Source organism: Alligator sinensis, unplaced genomic scaffold (assembly GCF_000455745.1).
Source record: "Alligator sinensis unplaced genomic scaffold, ASM45574v1 scaffold309_1, whole genome shotgun sequence".
Classification (NCBI taxonomy): domain Eukaryota; kingdom Metazoa; phylum Chordata; order Crocodylia; family Alligatoridae; genus Alligator; species Alligator sinensis.
In genome coordinates, this window is record NW_005842080.1 from 1536495 (window position 1) to 1548105 (window position 11611).

At 46.2% G+C, this 11611-nt stretch overlaps 1 long non-coding RNA gene across 1 annotated transcript in view; it reads left to right on the forward strand.

The window, feature by feature from the left end:
• Nucleotides 1–11611, forward strand: part of LOC102386836 — a 22987-nt gene that overhangs the window by 2233 nt on the left and 9143 nt on the right. The window contains exon 2 of the long non-coding RNA XR_323840.1: nucleotides 3873–4033. This is a non-coding gene — a long non-coding RNA (uncharacterized LOC102386836). The remainder of the gene's footprint in view (nucleotides 1–3872; nucleotides 4034–11611) is intronic.

Consider the following 11611-nt stretch of genomic DNA (forward strand, 5'->3'; position numbering starts at 1 on the left):
CACTTGATGGGTAGCACAGGGGTGGCCAACCTGTGGCATATGTACATGGGCAGCCTCTGTGTGTGGTACATGGTAGATCAGGGAGGGGGTAGGCAGCACAATGGGAACATAATTCAGAGCAGGAGAAGGGGATTGGAGTAGCACTTGGGGAGGGTGCAGGAGTAATTGTGGCATCAGAAAGCTTGGACCTTACCGGGGTAGCATCACAAGTCAGATCCTTGATTGCAATTTCATACTTGGTGTCCCCTAAGTAGGAGAGCCCCTTAGTCCCTCGTATAGATTTTATAGATACTAGGGGCTGGAAGGGACCTCAAGAGATCATCAGGTCCAGCCCCCCCCACCATAGGCAGGAAGTCAGCTGGGATCAAGTGACCCCAGCAAGAAATAAATCCAGCTGTTTTTTGAAGGAATTCAGAGTAGGCGCTTGCACCACCCGTGTGGGAGTTTGTTCCAGACCCTGGACACGTGCACCATAAAGAACTTTTTTCTTATATCCAGTCTAAATTGGCCTTCCTGGAGTGTATGGCCATCAGACAAAAATTCTTTTCTACACACTAAGTCCTCAGTAGGCAAACTTGGCAGAATATATTTTATTGGGGTCCTTGGGAAGTAAAGAAGCAACTGGAGCCATAGGTCAATTTACACTGAAGTGGCTGCTTCAGTCATAATGTTTCAGGCTCCCCAGGGAGCAATAGCTGGACTGTGGGATCTGCACAGTAGTAAATCCACTAGCGTGTTCCAGGTCTGCCTGCTTTTCTAGTGCCCAGTGCATGGGGTGATTGAAGAAGACTGGGGGAAGGTCTGTCCCAGGGTGGAGGGGGCGAATAGGGGCAACTGCCCCAGGCCCTGTGCTTTGGGGTCCCTGCAGAGCTGGGCGGAGCAGCCGTGGAGAATCTGTGCTGCTGCCGGCTTCACATCCAGCTGCTCGGCACCCCCCACCCCCTGCTGCCGAATCCAGTGCTTCTGGCTGCTTGGCATCCTTCCCCACCCCCGCTGTTGAATTCACTGCCAGCTTCCTCGTGTCCAGGGGTGGCCCCGCACAGGCTGATTTGACCCAGGCCCCGCACCCTGCTCGGGTCGCCTCTGACTGGAGGAGCTTGACTTCATGATGGCCTGGGGGTAAAGAATTACTGGTATACAGCATGGAAGTTATTACAAGAGTTAGTGCTTCCTCTGTCCTGTTCTGCCTTTGAGCAGTAATATTGCTGTTTTTGATGGTATCTAATCTCCTGGTCCAGGCTGGTTTTCCCTAGAGCAGACATGTTGCAGTGTTTTATGAGCCTAGCACAAGCAGGGCTGGAGAGGAGGTGGAGTCCAAGTGTCCCCATGTGATTTGCAGCATGTGGGATAGAAGTTGGTTTATAGCTACTTGTAATTATAGTTTTCAGCTGCAGTGTGTGTACCTTATCTTCAGTCATCCTCAGGACAGATTCATGTCCAGTCATGTCAAGCCATGCCTTTAGAATTGTGGGTTGATTACGTGATCCTGGTTAACTCACACTTTCCATATCTTGAAGCTGGTAACGTAGCCTTTGCACATTCAGTGATGTTGAAAAAACATCAATTTTTGCTGGGTTAATTTTCACGGTTGCCTATTTTATCTTGTCTGTTCATTTTCCTTAATGATGCTCAGCATGTTGCTTAGTGTGTGCAGATTGTTCCTCCTGCAGCATGCAGACGTGCAGTGATTTCATGTAAGCAGAGGTTGGGAAACATTATTTTGGAATAATTATTCTACTGCCTGAATATACAAGGTGGCAAAGGGAACATTAACGTTTCACTAGAACTTGAAACTGGCAAGGAGAAAACATGGTTGGGTTTCTAAAGAAAACCTATTATTACTCCTGATTACATCAGGCTAAAAAGAACTCCTGTATATGATTTTCAGGATGCTGTCATCTATTCCTGCCCTGCATTACAAGACTTTCTGTCTCTCTCTTTGATGTGAATACATTTGTAACTTGGCTCCTGATGCCCATCAAACCTCCTTATAATCGTGTTCATTCTAATAATACCATTGATAACACTAAAAATGGCTGGTTCCCTAGGATACAATATCGTAAAAGTTTAATGAAGCATCTTCCCTACTATGTGTCACAAAGAAAACTTGTCAGTGAGAAGTTGGGTACAGAGGAAATGTTTTGGGCACCACAGCTTTCTTCCAGAGGGAAATAAGATAGGCAGGGGTGGAAGGAAATCAGGGGAAACAACCATCTCAGCAGTGTTAATGATGCGCACACAGACAATGTGTAAGTGCTGGGGTGGGGGGGGCACAACTTCACCCTGCTGTTAGTACAGAAAATCTGAGGGGGCATGTGACCCTGCGGCCTGCTCCCCTCACCCACGTGTCACCTATGGATGCACACACAAAAAAGTGCTTTTGTATATGAAATGCAGTAGGGAAGTTCTGGAAGAAAACAAAGGCTGCAAACTAGAGATTCAAGTTAGGCTATAATACAGAGGAAAGATTGTAAGGTAAGAACTGGAGAAAGGAAAGCCCTCTCATATATGATCTGACTCATGAATTGCACATGTAGAACAGATATTATGAAGAATAAGTAGACAGACATGGTCATGCATGGAAGATTAGAATGAACAAGAAGTGAATCTGGCACATCAGAATTCAGAAGGAAAGTGAGGCAGGCTCATAACATTTTTGTGGAAGAGGAGGAGAATTTTGACACCAGAACTAGTGAATGTTATAGAGAATTAGCATTAATAATCCTGCTTCCTGGAGGCACCTCTCTGGTGGTAGCACACTGGACACTTTCCTCTCTTTTGTCCTCTAATCTTCCTAGATTTCAATGGCAGGATGCTTCATTACTGCAACCACACAGCTCCCCACTGAATGTGGCAGCATGTATGTGCTTTGGTCCAAGTTGCATTTGAGGTTGCCAAGAGCCGGGGTGGGGAAGAACTGAGTGGCAAATGTCACCTATCTGGAGGCAAACTGCCCGGTCCACCCATCTCAAAAAATGACCTCAGCTTACCAGAGAAGCTCGAGTAGTTTCTGTGTCAGGTTGCTCCTTGAATGTTCACATGAGGGAGCCTGTTTTGGAGGTAAACTCATTCCTCATCAAACTGAGCTATCTTGTTTTACTGCCCTGAATCCATATGCTGAAAGTTGGGTTCAGGAGACTTGCAACAGAACCAGTTGTGCTGCACGGTAAAAGACAAGGCCAGGGAAAGCCCCATGCTCTGGTAGGCTGTCTCCAGAACACAGGATGCAGGAGAAGGCTGGTGATTTTTATGCCCTAGTAGTCCTCTCCAGGGCATGGGCAGGAAGAAGAGGCTTAGTTTAGATCTTTCAGGCTCCAAATATATGAATTTAGCCTGCTTCTAATTTCTCTAGACTCTTCTAGGTAAAACTCAATTGTATTTTTTTGCTCAGGGTGCTTGTGCAATGGATGACTTGCTCTTTGTCCTAAATGCAGCACTATTTGCTAAGGAGAGGAGAAGGCTGATGCAGGACCTCAATGTACCAAAACATCCTGTTGTCTGTTCTTTTCACAGCCTTGTTGCTCTGTGAAAATCCTTTTTCTTAATCCTTGGTTTAGGATTGCCTGGGAAAATATTCTAATGAGCACTCTAATGCTGAATGAGAGTCTCCCTTAGGGAGTGGACTGCTACTGCACTAATGTTATGCTCATTATGCCGTGTGCTTCTCACACCCCAGAGTGCTAAATGTCAGGAAACACAAACTGCCATGATGGGCCTAATCCTCATGAGAAGAACTAAACTTTAATCATGAAGTGCTCTTAATCTTTCAGGAAAGTTAATTTATTTATAGTTCCTTTTTTGTTTCATTAGTTTCAGAGAGAATTCAAGTGACTCCCTGCTCTAAACATTACACATTTCCATTTTTGTTCTAGCATCCACATGTCAAAGCCAAAATCAAGCTTTCAAGGGAAATCTAAGAAACAGAAGCAAAAGAGATAAGAAAGCCCTGTGAAGCACTGATGGTGACAGCCCATCTGACTTCAGTTCATCTGAGACCTTCCTATTGTGGATTTTTCTCACCTTCACATAAAAGGTACAGTATCTGTTACAGCCACATATGTCTGCTCTAAAGATGGATTCCATTGATTGCTTGAACTTTGTGTACCTGATCTTGGTAGTGTTTAGAAGTCCACAGACAGACAAGATGTTCTTACTATTCATGCCTCTCCTACTCAGCTGCTGGATGTTGCAAATGTAACTCAAGCCTCAAAGATTTAGCAATAAAGGCCTGCTCCTACAGGTACCTACTACCAGCTGTAATGCTGACTCCTGTGAGCTGCCCCCAGGGTTTCAGTGAGATTGCTCACTATTATAAAGTTTTTTTCTGCTGATTTGGGTCCTATTTGAAAAAAAAAATACATTCAGTGGAAGATGAGAGGAGAGTCAATGTACCTTAGATTAGATTACAGGGAATTCTAGAGTTTTGTGTGTGTAAATTGGGTTGGATAGTCATGATAACTCTTGCTGGATTAAGTTTCCTTCCCTTGTTCATTCTTCTGTCTCTTAAATTTTTAATACGCTTACATCACTTATTGCACTGTATTATACTGTATCAATCCTATGCTTCAGGGCTTCTACCAGTTGTCTGCTGGGGCCAGGAAGAATTTCTGTTTTGTCTTTTCCCCCTGTACCTTGAATACATTATATTGCTTCCAGTTTATTTTGTCTCCCTCTGAAGGACTAGACACAAGCCATTGCTAGAAGTGAGTTTGGCTTGGGTATGCTGGTGGGTCTAACTCAGAAACTCAACTAGTATAGGTCCTAGTATAGGTCTCTGGTGATGGGGACGGAGCTGACAAGCATCCGCAGACGGTGGCAGTAGGGGCAATGCTGGCGAGCGCCTGCAGACTCTGCTGGCAGTGTTGGTGGTGGGCTGCAGATGGTGCTGGTGGTGTTGACCCTGTCTGGGGGGGCACATGCCCCCTGCCCCCATGCCCCGTATACCAGTCACCTGTAAACTCAGGGGTGATCATCTTGTGGCCCATGGGCCAGATCTATCCCCTAGCACCATGTTGTCTGGCCTGTGAGGCTCCCCAGAGATCTGTGGGGAGCCCCATGAGCCATGGCCCTGCACGCTAGATGGGGCACAGAGGGCACTGCGAGGCCTAATCATAGCATGTTGTGGCTGGGCAGGGGTGGTGCAGGGCCCCTGCGCATGAATATCACTGGGTTGCAATCTGCAGTGGTGAAAATGCTTTCAGAACATGGAAATATGCTTATAAGGCGTGGATGTGACATAATAAACTGTTGGTCTCAGGAATGCTGAGAGAGATGCTCCCACTGTTTTATCTGCTTGAGTTTTCCTGAAGCCTGTGATGTACATAGTAAGGCAAAAAACAAACAACCCTTGCCCCCTCAAAAAAACCCACCCTTATTAATCTCAATGTCCCCCTGGGCACATGTATAGACATTCCTAACACAGAACCTGGTTTAAGATAAACCTGGATGGATATATTATCAGACTTAACTGGTTTGGGTTAAATCAGTTTCTTGGACTTCTGTTCCACATCCCCTCCAGATTCAAGTTAACTCACTCCTCCAGCATCTCAGGATGCATTGCACCTCCCTTGCAAACTCCCCCTTGCATGGTGGGTAGACTAGCCTTGGCCCAAGCTGTCTGCTCCAGCTGAGTAGGGAGGCGTGCTCTAGTGCCCCCCAGCTTCTGGCCTGGGTCACTTCGGGCATGTGGCTGCATTTCTAGAATCAAAAGTAAATGTCTGTTCACTTGCTTATCAGTTCAATCTATGCAGCTTAGAGTAAACTTAAAAGATTGAATCGATTCAGCCTTAGGCTTTCTAACCGTCTATACTTAGCCAATGTGAATTTCAGTCTATGCAACAAGGCTTTGTGCTCAGTTAGGCTCCTGACTACTTGTAGGATAACTACTTATATGAGTTTGTGGTATGTTTGCTCAAATTCAGGAATTATTGCTCTGCCTTTGCTTGATGGGAAATAAATACAGATCTAGTATTTTCCAAAGAAATACGGGGTCTTGCTGCAGAATTCAAAACTGTTGTGTTGGAGAATATGTGAGATCATGATAATACCTGTTTCCCTTGCCAACTGTGGGGGTTAGGTTCCTGTGGTTGTCAAAATCACGGTTGGTAAATCTAAAGGCTTATGGGGAAAAGGGGGTTAGGGACTTGAATACTGTATAGTATAGAGTATAAAAATCATTTTTACTTATAGCACACTGTGGCGTTTCCCCGCCCCCACCTGTCTGAATGGTGGGGTGGGAGAGTTTTGTGCCGGCCTCTGGTGGCGCGTGATTGGCTAGTCAGCAGCCTGCAGATGGGACCCTGGCTAGTCAGCAGCAAGATGTGGACACAGGGAGCAGAGGCTGAGCACAGCTGCAGCTGGCCCTTGCCCTGTACAAAGATTGGGAGCCCACTTCCCTTCCCCCCTGCCCCCGGCTCCCTGGCACTGCGCCAGCTCTGGAGGAGCTGCCAGCCTGTGCTGGACTCTTCCCATGGATGACTCGGGGCAGGCATGGGGGTCCTGGAGGCTCTGTCCTCTCTGGCCCAGTGGTGCAGCAGAGGCTGGCCCTGGTCCGGCCCCTGGCTCTGGGCCCCAGGCAATGACCCCGGGTGCTGGAGAAGGGGCAGGCACAGCAGGCCCCAATCCCGATCTCAGCACAGCCCAGCAGCTCCTCCAGAGCTGGCACGGTGCCGGCGAGCCAAGGAGTGGGGGGCAGGGCACGTGGGCCTCCGATCTTTGTACGGGGGCATGGGCAGGCTGCAGCTGGGCTTAGCCTCTGTTCCCTGCATCCACACTTCACTGCTCCAGGCCTTCCCCCCAGGCCCTCTCCCTCCTCCCATCCCTTCCCTGAAGACTCTCTCACCTTGGGGGGAAGTGCACACATGCTCAGCCCCCCCAAATTTTTTTCCCTCCCTCTGCCTATGTGGCCACGGAAAACCATGGTTACTCAGAACTTTATACCATGGTAGCCAAAATGGTATACTGAATATTAACTATGGATACTCAAAACTGTGGCTGGCAAAACCATGGTTGGTGAGGGAAACCTGTACACAAGCTATTGGCTTTGTTTGCTGGGAATGATTCTCATCTTCTGGAATTGCAAACTCACATTTATTGCTTGTATGTTTGTCCTTCACTCAGCTGTGTTTAGGCTGTTGTTATTTTACATGTGCAACTGGGGCTGCAGCACATTGAGCTAGGGCAGCAGAGCCCTGGCTGGCAAGAGGTCCAGGGGGTTAGCCTGCCAGCCCCGGAGCTGTTTTGCCTCAGGTCAGTGTGCTGTGGAGGGGTTAGCTGGGGCATGAGGATGCTATAGTGCAGAGCTAGCCAGCAGGCAGCCCCCCACACTGTAGCACTCTCATGCTCCAGCCAGCCCCAGTCACTGTCTAGGCATGCGTTGCAGCGCACTAAATAACTCCGTCATAGGACAGTACTTGTATTGGGCGGTACTATCCTACAGCAGAGTTAATTAGTTTATTCTGGCCTAATTGTGCCACACATGTAGATGGTGACACTTTACTGTGAAGCTAATTAGTTAACTCAGCAGTAAAGTCCACGTGTAGATGCCCCAGTGAAGAATAAGCAATGTAGTCCAAGCAGCAAAACCTAACTGATACCATCTTATGATTCAACTTGCTATGCACTATACATCTATCATTCATATACCGGTTGTAATGTATAATACAAATACAATACAAAAGCCCTACTAAAATCTATTATGCCCAAAGTCTTAAGAACACCAAAAAAAATCCCCAAAAACAAAAGGAATTAAATTGGTTTAGCTAACTTCCATAAACTCTGTCTGCTTCTGACTTACTTGCTAAGTACCCTTTAGAGTAGTTCCATAATTTTACCTGAAACACAGTTTAGACTAGCTGGCTCATAAAATCTTTGCTCACATGCATTCCCAGTTTTAAAACACTGCAGCATTATGCTCGGAATCAACAGAGCTTGCCTATAGAGTGTGTTCTACCTCTTCTAGGTACGCACTAAAACACCTTCTTTAAAATCACTGAAAAAAGTTTGAACATGATAATTAGCCACTTTTCTGAGCTTAAAAATTTCCTCCTCCATCCTGGATTTAGCTCACTCTTCAATAAGAGCTGATTTTCTAACTATGAACACTGGGGCTAGGGACAGACATTCAAAAAGCCTGAGCCTGAATTGAGTCAATCGTTGCAGGTTAGTCCAACCTGCAAAGCTTGAACTGATTTGAGGTGGATAGACATTTCTTTTTCATTCCAGAAATGCAGGCACATGCTTACAGTGTAAGCATGTGCTCGGGGGCACTACTGCAGCCCTCCCTTCCAATCCACAGAGCTGAGCTGGGGGTGAGCGGGGGGAGGACGGCCATAGCCAGACCCTGGCAGGATGCTCTGATTAGGGAGGGGTCCCCTCCACCCCCCAAGCAGCCCAGCAGGGAATGTTTATCACCCCTAACTCATGTTTATCACCCCATTAAGGAACCAGAGGGACATTACCAGCTATCTGTTGATGTCCTGTGTGCCACAGCTCGGAGGTAGCCAGCATATTGTCTGCTAGCTAATGCTGAGAGGTGTCTGTGAGGGATGGGGGACTGCCTGCTTAGCGGGAGCTTCAGGCAGGGAGCAGAGGGGAGGGGCCAGCTCTGCTGTGGAGTAGAGAGCCCTGCCCAGCCCAGAGAGCATGCTGGGATGCTGGGGGTGTCTGGTTTATCTTCAGCCAGCAAGAGGTCTGGGACAGACATTGCATAAACTTGTTTGACCCAAATCAGTTAAGTTTAATACTACATTTAACCAGGTTTATCTCAAACCGGTTTCAGTCATTTTCAAACTGGTTTATGTTCACTGAGCATCTGTTCTGTTACAGGTTTAAACCAGTTTCTGATCACTTAAATAGGTGTATGTGTAATGTCTGTCTGTCCATAGCCTATCAGCATACAAGTTGTTCATTCATAGATGAAGGGTTGATAATAGTTTGTGCACTTTCCCATGTGAGGTAGGAAACTGGGGAGAAGAAAAGGTTGTTCAGGAGACAGGGACTTGCTCACCAATTTCAAATTCTGGCAAACAGCTCCCTTGTGTTCTAATTGAAAATCAATCTGATGTATAATTAAATTCTAGTCATCACATATGCACCAACTAGTCTCTTTAGCTCTTAGCCAAGGCAGAGAAGGAATGATGCTATTGATCAGCTCAGGACTACTGCACTATCATCAATACTAAATGGCTCATCTAAGGGTCTGCTTAACTGCTCTGATGTACAACTGGCAGGCAGCACTCTGCAACTCTGAGACTGAAGGACAAACAGCTGACTCCAGCTAAGGTGTCCAATATTCCCTAATCATTTAAGTGCATTGCACAGTGAGCCTGTACTAGTCCCACAGTCTCTACCTTGCCATCAATCTTTCCAATAAATGAGCTTTGAGTGGGCTCCAGAGAGAGAGAGAGAAAGAAGACTGATCAATTCTTTCCAATATTAGGTTGTCATTTTAGCGTCTATCCCTCTAGTTCAACTCTGGGTAAGGTGCTCTGTAATTATTTCTACCAAGGTCAGTCAACATAAATTGACTGCCCCATGCTAAGGGCCCAGGTCCGTTTTCTTTACCAAGTCAAAGAGGAGAGAAATAGCATTGATTTAAAAGCAAAATGAAAAGATAGTGCATTTTTCAGATTATTTAGCACTTTTAAATGTTTTGACTCTAAGGCCAGGCTGGCCACTCCATGTGTGGGGCTTCATTGATCTCTAAATTTCTTGAGGCAGAGTGAAATGATCTTGTCTGCTGCTCAAGATAGCATTTGATATTGGCATTAATAATAACTGACTTATGTTCCTCTTTGGTGCTACATTATTAATCTGTCTAGATATTTATAATGTCCTTGTCTCCATGATTTTGAGTACCAAGCAAATATATATGAGATACCAGCACAGAAAATGTTGTCAACTCATAGTTAAGAGCGCCTCAGTAAATCTAATCTATACAGAGTATGACCATTAGGATTAAATGGTAAATTAATCCTGTCTCAATAATCTATTAGAATTCTTTGCATCTGCCAATAACACAGTGAATAAAAGAATTGATTGAAACAATACATTTGAACTTCAAAAGCCTTTGATAAAGTCCCTCACAAGACTATTAGAGAGACTATGAGGGGAGGGGCCAAATACTGCCATAGATCAGAAACTATAACAAGCACCCAGAGTTGTAGTTAATGTTTGCAAGATTGGTTTCTGCAATTGTATGCAGAGGTTGCAAAATTTCATGATGGATTTTTTTTTCCTCAGACAGATTTTGTTCCTCCCCCCGCCCCCTTTTTTTTAAGTACCCAAATGGCTCTGTTTTTTCTGAGAAACAGGTAGACGAAAATACATTGTTTTTTCATGTCATGTTTAAAAAACCCAAAGTGGTGTTTCGAGAACCTTTAGGGCCTGAAGAAGGGAACTGAAATTTGGCCTTTATCTCTGGGCTGCAGAGAGATACAGAGATCCAGAACTGGAAGTGGAGAGATTCTCTCTTAAGTTCTCATTTTCCCCCTATCCTGCTAGGTGAAGGCAGCCTAGAAATGGAATAAAAAACCTAAAGGGCAGAAGAAAGACCTGAAATAGAAACCAAGAAAGCAAATTGGAACAAAAAGCTTTAGGGGGGACAGTGGGACTGAAGGCTGAAGAGAAGGCAGTAGCATGAGAGGGGAACTAGGAATTAGAGTTTCATTGAGTAAAATTTAGATTATCTGGGTAAGGAGGCTGGGACTCAAAACCCATAGACAGGGGTCAGCAATGTTTTTGGGCAGAGTGCCAAAAATACCTGCAACTGCAACTTGTAAGATGTTGGCATGCCAGGGGTGGATGGCAGGGGAGCTGCAAGGGGCCTGATCCTTGTTTTGGCAATGTAACCTTGGCCCCTTCCCTGTTGTCTTCCCCAAGGCACTCGAGCCAAGCAAAATGCCTTCAGGTGCCATGCTCTGGCACCCATGCCCTAGAGTGAAGGGTAGGAGGAAGTGTCACAGGGCAAGTCACTTGTCTCCCTGATGAGGAGACCAGGGATTAGGTGATAGCTGAGTCTGAACCTCATAAAAGCCAACCAGTATCTCAGGTGTGCTGAAGAACTGTAGGGAGAATGAAGGCTTTTATTTTGGTATTTTACTTATGTTTTGTATTGTAGCCAATACATTATGAGTCAGAGGTTGAAACTGGACTGTGCTGTGGCATTAATCCTTTAAGATAGGCCTCTGGCTTACAAGGAGATAGATCGAGAGGTGTAGGGAGCTTACTGAACAACCAGGTCCAGGGGGCAAAGTGGGGAGAGGGGGATGGTTAGGGTTTGCCAACCATAATAGATCAGAGTGGGGGTAGGGGGAGCAGTATTCTGCTTAGTCCACCTGTCCTCCGGATGTGATGTTTGCTGTGGCGCTGCACTTCATAGTTTGTGGTGGGCTGGAGCAGTGCAGAGCTTTCCTTGCCACAGCAAAGACTCCTTTGCTGAGGGTAGAGGGACAGAGGTGGGGATCCTGACACCCCTTCATAGCCAGCACCCAGAGAGGGTGCACTGCTTGCTCTGCCCTAGTTACACTATTGGACAGGTCTGATGAGGAACACATACACATATGTGGTGGGGCAAGAGGCAATTGGTAGGGGGAGGAGGCTGAGATCGGAA